Source organism: Danio rerio, chromosome 5 (assembly GCF_049306965.1).
Source record: "Danio rerio strain Tuebingen ecotype United States chromosome 5, GRCz12tu, whole genome shotgun sequence".
NCBI lineage: Eukaryota > Metazoa > Chordata > Actinopteri > Cypriniformes > Danionidae > Danio > Danio rerio.
The window spans coordinates 7,966,715-7,980,000 of NC_133180.1; the positions used below are offsets into that span (position 1 = coordinate 7,966,715).

Genomic DNA, 13,286 nt, shown 5'->3' on the forward strand with positions numbered 1-13,286 from the left:
CATTAAGACAATATCTTAAACCAACGTGAAATACTGGCATTTATTCGTCAGGTATGGCAACCAAAGTTCAAAGCCTGATATATGTCACAGTGGTAACGTTCACACAACATCAAGCTGTAACATCATTAGACATTGATATTTGGTTGTTTTTAGGTTGCGTTGAAAAGTGACCAAAATCCAACATCTGTCTGATGCTGGACACAGACGTTGGTCTGACTTTGGGTACGAAATAAGCTGAATGGAGTATACACTAACCTGCACATTATTCAGTCTCAAGATAGCGCCAAACTGTCAAAAATGCAATGATTACAGAAACGAAAACAGCTGAATGGAGTATACACTAACCTGTGCAATATTCAGTCTCAAGATAGCGCCAAACTGTCAAAAATGCAATGATTACAGAAACAAAAACAGCTGAAAGGAGTATACACTAACCTGCGCAATATTCAGTCTCAAGATAGCGCCAAACTGTCAAAAATGCAATGATTACAGAAACGAAAACAGCTGAATGGAGTATACACTAACCTATGCATTATTCAGTCTCAAGATGGTTCCAAACAGTAGATTTGAACATATTTACTGGCGATCAATCTGTGAATCGAATTTCCCTGCATTATTGGTTGATTTTAGATTGTGTTGGAAAGTGACCAAAATCCTACATTAAGCCAACATCTTAAACCAATGTCATATATTGACATTTATTCGTCAAGTATGGCAACCAAAATTCAACATCTGTCTGAGGCTGGACACTGACATCAGTCTGACTTTGGGAACGAAAACAGCTGAATGGAGTATTCACTAACCTGCAAATTATTCAGTCTCAAAATGGTGCCAAACAGTAGGTTTGAACATATTCACTGACGATTAATGTGTGAATCGAACTTCCCTGCATTTGTGGTTGGTTTTAGATTGCGTTAAAAAGTGGCCAAAATTCTAAATCTGTCTGATGCTGGACACTGACGTCGGCCTGACTTTGGGTACGAAAACAGCTGAATGGAGTTTACACTAACCTGCACATTATTCAGGGTCAAGATAGCACAAACTGGCAAAAATACAAAGATAGCAGAAACGAAAGCAACTGAATGGAGTATACACTAACCTGTGCATTATTCAGTCTCAAGATGGTGCCGAACAGTAGATTTGAACATATTTACTGACAATCAATGTGTGAATCGAAGTTCCCTGCGTTATTGGTTGTTTTTAGGTTGTGTTGGAAAGTGACCAAAATCAAACTTTGAGCCAACATCTTATACCAACGTCATATTGACCTCAGATACTGGCATTTATTCAACAGGTATGGCAACTAAAATCCAACATCTGATAGACATCACAGTGGTAACGTCCACACAATATCAAGCTGTAACATCATTAGACATTGATATTTGGTTGTTTTTAGGTTGCGTTGAAAAGTGACCAAAATCCAACATCTGTCTGATGCTGGACACTGACGTCGGTCTGACTTTGGGTTTGAAAACAGCTGAATGGAGTATACACTAACCTGCACATTATTCAGTCTCAAAATGGTGCCGAACAGTAGGTTTGAACATATTCACTGACGATTAATGTGTGAATCAAACTTCTTTGCGTTATTAGTTGTTTTTAGATTACGTTAAAAACTGGCCAAAATTCAACATCTGTCTGATGCTGGACACTGACGTCAGTCTGACTTTGGGTACAAAAACAGCTGAATGGAGTATACACTAACCTGCACATTATTCAGTGTCAAGATAGCGCCAAACTGTCAAAAATGCAAATATGGCAGAAACGAAAGCAGCTGAATGGCGTATACACTAACCTGTGCATTATTCAGTCTCAAGATGGTGCCGAACAGTAGATTTGAACATATTTACTGGAGATCAATGTGTGAATCGAACTTCCCTGCGTTATTGGTTGTTTTTAGGTTGTGTTGGAAAGTTACCAAAATAGAACTTTGAGCCAACATCTTATACCAACATCATATTTATTCATCAGGTATGGCAACTAAAATCTAAAATCTGATAGACATCACAGTGGTAAATTCTACACAACATCAAGCTGTAATATCGCTAAACATTGATATTTGGTTGTTTTTAAGTTGCGTTGAAAAGTGACCAAAATCCAACATCTGTCTGATGTTGGACACTGACGTCGGTCTGACTTTGGGTACGAAAAGAGTTGAATGGAGTATAAACTAACCTGCACATTATTCAGTCTCAAAATGGTGCCAAACAGTAGGTTTGAACATATTCACTGACGATTAATGTGTGAATCAAACTTCCTTGCGTTATTAGTTGTTTTTAGGTTGCGTTAAAAAGTGGCCAAAATTCAACATCTGTCTGATGCTGGACACTGACGTCAGTCTGACTTTGGGTACAAAAACAGCTGAATGGAGTATACACTAACCTGTGCATTATTCAGTCTCAAGATGGTGCCGAACAGTAGATTTGAACATATTTACTGGCGATCAATGTGTGAATCGAAGTTCCCTGCGTTATTGGTTGTTTTTAGGTTGTGTTGGAAAGTGACCAAAATCGAACTTTGAGCCAACATCTTATACCAACATCATATTGTCGTCAGATACTGACATTTATTCATCAGGTATGGCAACTAAAATCCCACTTCTGATTGACGTCACAGTGGTAACGTCCACGCATCATCAAGCTGTAACATCGTTGATATTGATATTTGGTTTTAGGTTGCGTTGAAAAGTGACTAAAATCCAACATCTGTCTGATGCTGGACACAGACGTCGGTCTGACTTTGGGTACAAAAACAGCTGAATGGAGTATACACTAACCTGTGCATTATTCAGTCTCAAGATGGTGCCGAACAGTAGGTTTGAACATATTTACTGGCGATCCATGTGTGAATCGAAGTTCCCTGCGTTATTGGTTGTTTTTAGGTTGTGTTGGAAAGTGACCAAAATCGAACTTTGAGCCAACATCTTATACCAACGTCATATTGACCTCAGATACTGACATTTATTCATCAGGTATGGCAACTAAAATCCAACATCTGATTGACGTCACAGTGGTAACGTCCACGCATCATCAAGCTGTAACATCGTTGAACATTGATATTTGGTTTTAGGTTGCGTTGAAAAGTGACCAAAATCCAACATCTGTCTGATGCTGGACACTGACGTCGGTCTGACTTTGGGTATGAAAACAGCTGAATGGAGTATACACTAACCTGCACATTATTCAGTCTCAAGATAGCGCCAAACTGGCAAAAATGCAAAGATAGCAGAAACGAAAGCAGCTGAATGGCGTATACACTAACCTGTGCATTATTCAGTCTCAAGATGGTGCCGAACAGTAGATTTGAACATATTTACTGGCGATCAATCTGTGAATCGAACTTCCCTGCGTTATTGGTTGTTTTTAGGTTGTGTTGGAAAGTGACCAAAATCAAACTTTGAGCCAACATCTTATACCAACGTCGTATTTATTCATCAGGTATGGCAACTAAAATCTAAAATCTGATAGACATCACAGTGATAAAGTCTACACAACATCAAGCTGTAACATCGTTAAACATTGATATTTGGTTGTTTTTGGGTTGCGTTGAAAAGTGACCAAAATCCAACATCTGTCTGATGCTGGACACTGACGTCAGTCTGACTTTTGGGTCTTAACGGCAACCTGATTTTCATTTCCACCCAAAATGCAATGTTCCCATGACACTGGAGTACAATGTCAATCTGACATCATGTTGACGTCCTGTGCCTGCTGGGTATATTCGTATATCAAATCAGTTTTCTCATCCTGCAGCATACAAGCAATATATCACAGCACAAGTATTTGAACTTTTTTTCACCTCCAAGTGAACAACGAAGAAGTGGATATCTCTGATTCAAACTGTCCTTTTTCCCCCCAAACCCAGTGTGATCCCTTTAAAGGTTGATTTCAGCTTTAGTGAGCGTGTGTGTGTGTCATGTCGACACAGTGATGGATTTATCGAGGTGCTGCAGGCCTTATTAGTGCGCTATGTTTCTCCGAGTGTGTAAGTTGAAGAGTGTGATTGACAGAAACTCAATAGGGGGTTTCTTTTCCAGAGCTCACGGCTTTGATCAGCAATGGCGCTGGAAAACCTGGAGTTCTGTTCTCATCTCTGTCTTTCTCTCTCTCTCTCTTTTTCTCCCTCTCTCTTGGTGAATCCCAGTCATGCTTGTTTTTGTGTCGCAGCGCAGTGTGTCCATTCGTGTGGAACCGTGTGTGTATGTGTGTGTGATGTTTAGTTGCCAGCATCCACTCCAGGGACGCTCTTTCTGCTCTGGATTGAGGACATGTTACCGCATACACAAATGCAGCACTGACAGGAGGGGAAGTCAGGGCGGAAATACTTCTTCATCATCATCAAAACTCTGTCACGGACTGCTTTCACACACACCGCTGCCCTCAGACTCTGCTCACAGAGAGAGCCACACAATTTGTCTGTTTTTAAAGGCACAATACAGTTGAAGTCTATTTTTTTCCTAATATCTGTTTAATAGAAAGAAGATGTCTAAATATTTAAGTTATATATGAGTAATATATGAGTATTAATAACTCATTTCCATTAGCTGAATTCTTTTATCTTTGGCATGATGACAGTATCAGGAATCGAGAGCTCCATGTGATGTTATATTATGAACGTTATGTAATAACGACAATAACAGACTAATCAATAGAAATATGAAAAAAATGTTATGATAAACACTTGAAGATACATCATGAGTCTACTATGAGTGCCTCATCTGCCATGGTATAACTTTAAAATAAAACAGTTGTCAACAGGGCAAGGCAGTGGCGCAGTGGGTAGCACGTTCGCCTCACAGCAAGAAGGTCACTGGGTCGCTGGTTCGAACCTCGGCTCAGTTGGCGTTTCTGTGTGGAGTTTGCATGTTCTCCCTGCCTTTGCGTGGGTTTCCTCCGGGTGCTCCGGTTTCCCCCACAGTCCAAAGACACAGGTGAATTGGGTAGGAAGGGCATCCGCAGCGTAAAAAAACTTGCTGGATAAGTTGGCGGTTCATTCCGCTGTGGCGACCCCGGATTAATAAAGGGACTAAGCGGATAAGAAAATGAAAGAATAAATGAATGAATTTAAACAACAATATTGAACAAGAAATTAACAAGCTGATTTAACAAGACATAATTTTGTTAAAGTAAAGCTTTAGTGTTACATTGAGTAAATTAGAATCATTTTAATTAGAATAACACAATACAAACATTTTGAGTCAATTAGTTGCAAAGAAGTTAGACTGACATATTGAAACCATGTTTTATCTACAAATGTGCTTTGTGTTCATACAACACGTTCAAAGCAGTTCAGGTTTACTTCACACAAGACGTGGAACGCGCGGATAAATCGCGCTATTCGCGCGTAAATAGCCGCGTGAACATTTGAGTTTACTCGCTTCATTCGCGCGTCAAATCCACTTCATTCGCGTGTCAAATTCACTTCAAAACAGACGCGGATTCGCGTGATGGGCAGGGCTTCTGTCTGCCAGAAGACTCTAGCTTCATAGCTAAATGGCTGACATGGATGTTATGAAGAAAATAACAGTGTTTTTGTGCTTTATGAAGACTGAAAAACGGCGTCGATTCGTTTAGGGTCGTGTCTGAGTCCACTAAATCCTTTCAGAGGTGCATCCAGCTCTGTGAGCTCATAAACTCCTCCAGAAACTTAACCTGGATGACGGAGGCTTTCAGCGGTGCTTCTAACTAAGCCAAGCGCAGTTTGATGAACTGTTGTCGGTGAAGGATGGAGGATTTCCCTCGGAACACCGACAACAGGCGATACGTCACAATCAGGATGTCTATTTGCGCGTTTGCATAGACTTAACATGTAAATCACTCGCGCTTGACGCGCGTGCCGCTTCTGGTGTGAACGCAGCATGACAATTCTCAAATAAAACTCCTCTTGGATCCTCAACTTCATTGCACCATGTTGATTAAAAATCCGCAAAAAATAAAATAAAAAATAAGATTCTAAAATTATATACAAGAAACCCTGAATAAAAAGTAAAAAACAACCGCATTTAAATTATTTTTTAGAAGTGATGATTTGATGGCGACTGGCTGTGTTGTGTTTGCTGAAGCAGACAGGAGTATCAGCGGATGTTCTCAGTCTCTAATATTGATGGAAAAATGTAGGACTTATTCATTTGAGTCCGAGTTCAGCTGGGGTTTCCATACGACACTCAATCTTTCAGAAAGAGGAAGAGAGAGAGTGAAAAAAAGAACTGGAAAGACTGAGAGTCCTTGCTTCTGCGGAAAGAAAATGTATTATATATATATATATGGCATATTATATTATAGAAGCTTGTATATAATATATTATGTAACGCACATTCTGAATATATATGAGGAATGTCACACTTGTAGCTCTGCAATATGCCTCTAATCACAGTGCTGATGTAGAGCCAATTATAGTTGGTATGAGTGTATTATTGCACTTAAACAACAGTTCAAAGTCCATTAATGGGAAGTAATGAGTATTTTAGAAACCTTTTATGTTGAATTATGTAGAATGATATGCAAGATGATGGGATTAATCAGGAATCACATACTAATACTGACTAAAGTTCACTTCTCCAATAATGTTTCAGCACAAAGGGAGAAAAGAACAGTTTATTTCATTAATTCTCCTTCGGTTTAGTCTCTTTATTCATCAGGGGTCGCCACAGCGGAATGAACCGACAACTATTCCAATATATGATTTACACTTCCAGCCTTAACGCAATACTGGGAAACACCTATGCATACTCATTCACACACACTCATACACTACAGACAATTTAGTTTATTCAATTCACCTATAGCACATGTGTTTGGACTGTGGGGGAAACCGAAGCACCCGGAGGAAACCCACGCCAACACAAGGAGAACATGCAAACTCCACACAGAAATGCCAACTGACCCTGCCGGGATTCAAACCAGAGACCTTCTCTTACTATGAGATATTATTATTATTATTATTATTATTAATATTATTAATTTTGTTAAGTTTTTTAATTTGAAATGTAGTGATATTCACTGTAAAAATCCTGGGTTTCACACAGATCCTTCATGCTGTCCTAACACAAACCAATTAAATTAACCTAATTCTTTTTACGATTTTTGGTGGATCAATCCAATTCATAAAAATTTAAATAAAGTTTTATCTAATTCAAGCTGATCACCTTATAGGTTGTGATTTGGTCTAATTTAGATTGATTAACCTAATAAATCCTTATTGTCAGTAAATGGTTCATCGTTTACCTGAAGTCGCTTAGAGTCAGTATGCTGGCCAGTTACTTCTGCTCATGGCCAGTTCTAGGGCCTCATGTAAAAAGACTTGCGTGGAAATCATACTAAGACATTGACAGGTTAATGCAGAAAAAAAATCAGATGTATGAAACACTGCATACGCCGAATCTTACGCATATTCTGTTTGTACATTTTTATATATATATATCAGGGCTCGAAATTAACTTTTTTACTTGGTAGCACCGGTGCTCCCAACTTCAAATATTTAGTAGCACCAAAAAAATTTTAGGAGCACCAGAAAAAATTTAGGAGCACCCACCAAAAATGAATGAGCACAGCTGCAAATTGTTTTTTTAAGGGATTTATTGTATTTTAAAACAACATTAATAGGACTGACAAAAACCAGAAACAACTATCTAACTAATGCTGCGAAGACATTGATATTTGTGAGAAATAATTCCAAAAGGAATGTCTAATAATTAGGCTATAGAATATTAATGATGATAAAAAATGACAATAATAGTAACAATGAATTCCATTTCTCATTATGATACTGCCTTGAATGTGCATGAATGTAGGTTATCTGCTATAAAAAGTCTGTTACTTTATGAAAAATAATTGTATAGTTTGCATCAAACAAAAATGAAGCATTGCAGTAAGAAATATTTATTTTTTACTGCTGTTTATATATGCATGTCAATTTAATAAATAATATTTATGCTAAAAACAAACAAAAGATTATAATAAATAATTAAATTCAATGATGAAAGCTGCAAAACAGTCATCAGTAAATAAATAAAAAATAATAATATACACCTCAAAAAAGAATAGACAAAAGAAATTAAGTAAAGTCTCACTTCTATCACTCTTTAAATGTTTTGGTTTCAGTTTGTGTCAATTTAAAGGTTCAGTCTGAGATGATCTTCATGTTTCTGTGTTAGTGGAAAAGCTGGCGAGTCAGCCGACCCAATTTATGAGCTGGCAGCGCAAGATTCTTGCGCTAACCATCGGCGCAATACCGGTCTTTGTTATGAGCCGCAGTTTCAGTGTAAACTTGGTAAAGGCGAGCTTCTTTGGCGATGATATGTACAGTATTAGATTTGACTTTTAGCGGACATTTGCGCTGAACACGCAGTGAATGCAACGCATGGAGATTCGGGCTTCTCTCCAAGAAGCACGTACTCAATTGATCTCAGCTGGCGATATATATATATATATATATATATATATATATATATATATATATATATATATATATATATATATATATATATATATATATATTACTGAAACGCATACTTATAAATCGTAAAAGTCCAGAGAAACTGATAGTGACCTCTTAATTTTATCCATAGCTTCAGATCCAGAACCAACTACTGCATAAATATGTATATAAAAATCCCAGCATGCTGTCAAGTCGAACATTGTGATTTACACAGACAAGAGGAAGGCCTCATCTGTCATAAAATCATCTACAGTAACTTTATGCCTCCATACGCTGAGCGAAATTGACAGGTGTCAAATGTGTCATCCTTTTTCTCAGCAATCAGCAAATGCACGGTGGCTGACTTTTTTAGTAACATGTTGTACATATCGAAAGAATAGTCATCCGACTCTCACTAATGCATAAATATTTTAACATTATTGCTCAAAAATTGAACTTTTTTTGAAGTTATCAATTTAGCAGGATAAATGTACAATGTGCTTGGGTTATAGTCCATATGTACTACGAAAGCAAATCATAAACAATAATAGGTAATAAAATAACTAGTCATTTAACAAATATATAAATACAACAACATTTTAAGAACTAAATAATAATATAAAATAATAATAATAGTTAAGAATAAATAAAAATAAATAAATAAATAAATAAATAAATAAATAAATAAATAAATAAATAAATAAATAAATAAAGTTAAAGCCCTCCAGTGGATTTATTTATTTACTTTTTAAATAGTTCCTAAATGATGTTTAACAGAGCAAGGAATTTTTCACAGTATTTCCTATAATAATTTTTTTTCTGGAGAAAGTCTTAATTGTTTAATTTTTTTTCGGCTAGAATAAACGCTGTTTTTAATTTTTTTTTAAACTATTTTAAAATTATTTGGCCCGTAAGCAATTTTTTTCCTCAACAGAACAATCCATCGTTATTCAATGATTTGCCTAATTACTCTAACTTTAACCTAATTAACGTAGTTAATCCTTTAAATATCACTTTAAGCTAACTACTAGGATGTTGCAAAATTACAAACGAAATATTAAGTAGTTCTGAATTCAACTGTAAATAAATAAATAAATGGAGGTAAATAAAAGTACATAAAATACCTTTAAGGTAATTAATTTTCTTATCGGCTTAGTCCATTTATAAATCTGGGGTCACCACAGCGGAATATACCCCCAACTTATCCAGCATATGTTTTACACAGCGGATGCCCTTCCAGCTGCAACCCACTGCAACCCCTGGGAAACAACCATACACTCTCATTCACACTCATACACTACGGACAATTTAAGCTTACTCAATTCACCTGTACTGCATGTCTTTGGACCAGCGACCTTCTTACTGTGAGGCGACAGCACTACATACTGCGCCACCGTGTCGCCCCCCTTTAAGTACTATATTGGTCACAAAAATAAGGAATGTACAGTACAATGTGCTTCCAGAAATATAGAGGCAGTATAGATGTTTTGCAAAGAATGTGGCATGTGTTATAGTCCATATGTAGTATGAAAGCAAATCATAAACAATAATAGCAATTAAAAGTACGTCATTTAATAAGTATATATATATATATATATATATATATATATATATATATATATATATATATATATATATATATATATATATATATATATATATATATATACAAGGACATTTTTAAGAGCAAAATAATGATAAAACAAATGAATAAATAAAAAATAAATAAATACATATATATATATATATATATATATATATATATATATATATATATATATATATATATATATATATATATATTATTTTTTAAATGTGTGGGTAAAAAACTACAACTTTTTTCCATTTGTAAACAATATATTTTATTTTAAGAGAAAATTTTTTTCCATCAAATTTTTCTTTTATTTTGTATTTTTTGAACACAGAAAAACATGCCGTAGACGATCTGCATAAATCAAAATGTGTAGATATACATATACAAACCAATATACAAGTTAATAAATATTAGTAATTTTAAGAGAAATTTATAATATTTTGGAGCAGTAAATATGTCAGGTTATATAATTCAATTGAAACACAGATTTCTTCACAATTTAAAACAGCATCGCTTGATATCTTTTCTGCTGGAGATACTGTTGTCCTAAAAACAAACAAAAAAAGTAAATTCGGAACGGAATTACAGAAAATTTTGTCGGTTTTGAAACCTTGACTTTTTCAAACCGCGGTATACCTTGAAAACAGTTATCATTTAATGCCTAATCCACATCGCTGCACATTGGTCGAAACATCCTTTTATTGTAAACTGAGTTCTTGTTCATTCTGTAAAAATTACAATAAAAGGAACTGTAATTGTATTTTCAATGGGAAACTGATTTCTAGTGACGGTCATACATTTTTAAACTGTAAAATATTTTTGAAGGAAGACAGCTGGAAAGCCACATCATTTTCATCAAAGAGCCTCATGTGGCTGAGCTAGAATAAAAGCAGTTTTACATTTTTTAGAAAACGTTTTAAGGTCAATATTATTAGCCCTCTTAAGCAATATTTTTTTTCAGATTGTTTACAGAACAAACCATCTGTCATGATCACCAGCTATCTAACCCTCATAGATCGCTGGGGAACATTCACTTTCACTCGGATTACAATTCTGTCACAATATGGACTACAAATCCATTCATGCACCACACACATACACCTGTTCCAGTTCTCCTTTGATTTAGCCTCCCAAAGCTGGGAGCTAATTCATTTTTCATTGTCTAGCCTAGCTGTGTTTTGACCTTGCTTTGTGTTATCATTTTGATGCATTGCTGCCTGTACTGACCATTCTTGTTCTTTGACCACCACTTTGGATTGCTCTGCATGTCCTGTGATCGACCTTTGCCTGCCTGAGTAATCTTTTAATTAACTGCACGTGGATCCTCATCTCCGTTGTCCAGCGTACCTTACATGACACCATCGTTATACAATGATTTGCCTAATTACCCTAACTTGCCTAATTAACCTAGTTAAGCCTTTAAATGTCACTTTAAGCTGTATAGAAGTGTCTTGAAAAATATCTGGTCAAGTATTATCAACTGTCATCATGGCAATGATAAAATAAATCAGTTATTAGAGATGAGTTATTAAAACTTTTATGTTTAGAAATGTGTTGAAAAAATCTTCTCTCTGTTAAACAGAAATTTGGGAAAAAATAAACAAGGTAATAATTCAGAGGGGCTAATAATTCTAACTTCAACTGTATTATATAAGAGACTTGCTTTTTAAGGTCAAAATTATTAGCCCCTTTAAGCTATATTTTTATATAACAGAAATTTTTATATTAAACAAATGTAAAAAAAAAAAATAGAAAATAGAGATAGAAAAAAACAGGGGGCTAATAGTAATAATAATTCAGGGTGGCCAATAATAATAAATAGCTAAATTCAGATTTCGGGCAGAAAGGAAATAATGAGAGTGAGTTTACATACACAAATAAACAAACAAACAAATAAATAAAATAAAAATAAAGGACAAATATAAAATGGGGAAAATAAACGTATGTTTTGAATTGTTCATTTTACAGCCAATCTAAATGATTGGAGCTATGTAGCTTAAAAATATGAAATAAAATAAATATGTGATTTCAGACAAGTTTATACAATAAAATAAAAAAAATTAACAATAATGATAAAATAAATAAAAATAATATAAAAATAAAAAATAAAATAAAGTAATATATATAAAATTTCATAAATTAAAAAAAAAAAATAAAACAATTTAATTTAAAATAAATGGAGAAAACTAAAATAAATATGAACAAAGCAAAAATTTATGAAGCTGAAAAAGAAGAAGAAAAAATATATAATAAAATAAAACAATCCTTTAAATGTCACTTTAAGCTGTATAGAAGTGTCTTGAAAAATATCTAGTAAAATATTATTTACTGTCATCATGGCAAAGATAAAATAAATCAGTTAATAGAAATGAGTTATTGAAACTATTATGATTAGAAATGTGTTGAAAAAATCTTCTCTCTGTCAGACAGAAATTAGGGAATAAATATACAGGAGGGCTAATAATTCTGACTTCAGCTGTAATTAAATAAATAAATGGAGGTAAATATTTAAAAAATCTGTCAATATTTTAAGTACTAATATCGTTCACAAAAAGAATGCAACTTTTTTAATGAACCTCTGTTTTCTTGGAGAGTAGAATTGGGAGAGTTTATTTTGGCTGAATTTATGATGTTCTGGTCTAATCTTGTCTGTTTGTTCTTGAATATTTAATGTCTTTTAATATCACAGAGATGAAAGCCAAATTTGTAATGCTAAACTCTGTGTGTGTGTGTGTGTGTGTGTGTGTGTGTGTGTGTGTGTGTGTGTGTGTGTTCAAATTCAACTCCCTGGTTGGTTTGCTGATCAGATGTTATGATTCCAGCTAAATACTTTTTAAGCTTGCAATGAGTTTGAAAATGAGTAATCGTGTGGTGTTGTGGTGTTGGAGAGACACACAAATCATGCTCTGGAGTGACCTTTAAAAGACCAATGCCAGAATACATGCATGTTTGGCAAGCGTTTACTATAGTAGCCTTTATTTCAGCCCAAAAAATGCCACCGCAGTTCATTTTCCTTCAAATCTGTAGCAAATGAAACCGAATTTGTGAATTCAGAGGGGACTTTTTTTGTCATTGCTTTTCACTGCGCACTCACATTCAGCTGAAATATTAATCACAATATCATCCCTTTGTGTGCTGCTGAAGATGGAAAATTATACGCGTTTGGAATTACATGCTGCCAATTTTCAGTCATTTTTTCGTGTTCATGCTTCATTTTGTAACTCTGCAACAGAAGTGTTCATGTGGCAGTTTACTCACAATGCTATCTGATTTATCA

The 13,286-nt window shown here is 34.9% G+C and overlaps 1 protein-coding gene across 7 annotated transcripts in view; it reads left to right on the forward strand.

The window, feature by feature from the left end:
• The window catches only part of unc5ca (unc-5 netrin receptor Ca), a 467,777-nt gene that overhangs the window by 215,230 nt on the left and 239,261 nt on the right, over positions 1–13,286 (forward strand). The window lies entirely within an intron of this gene.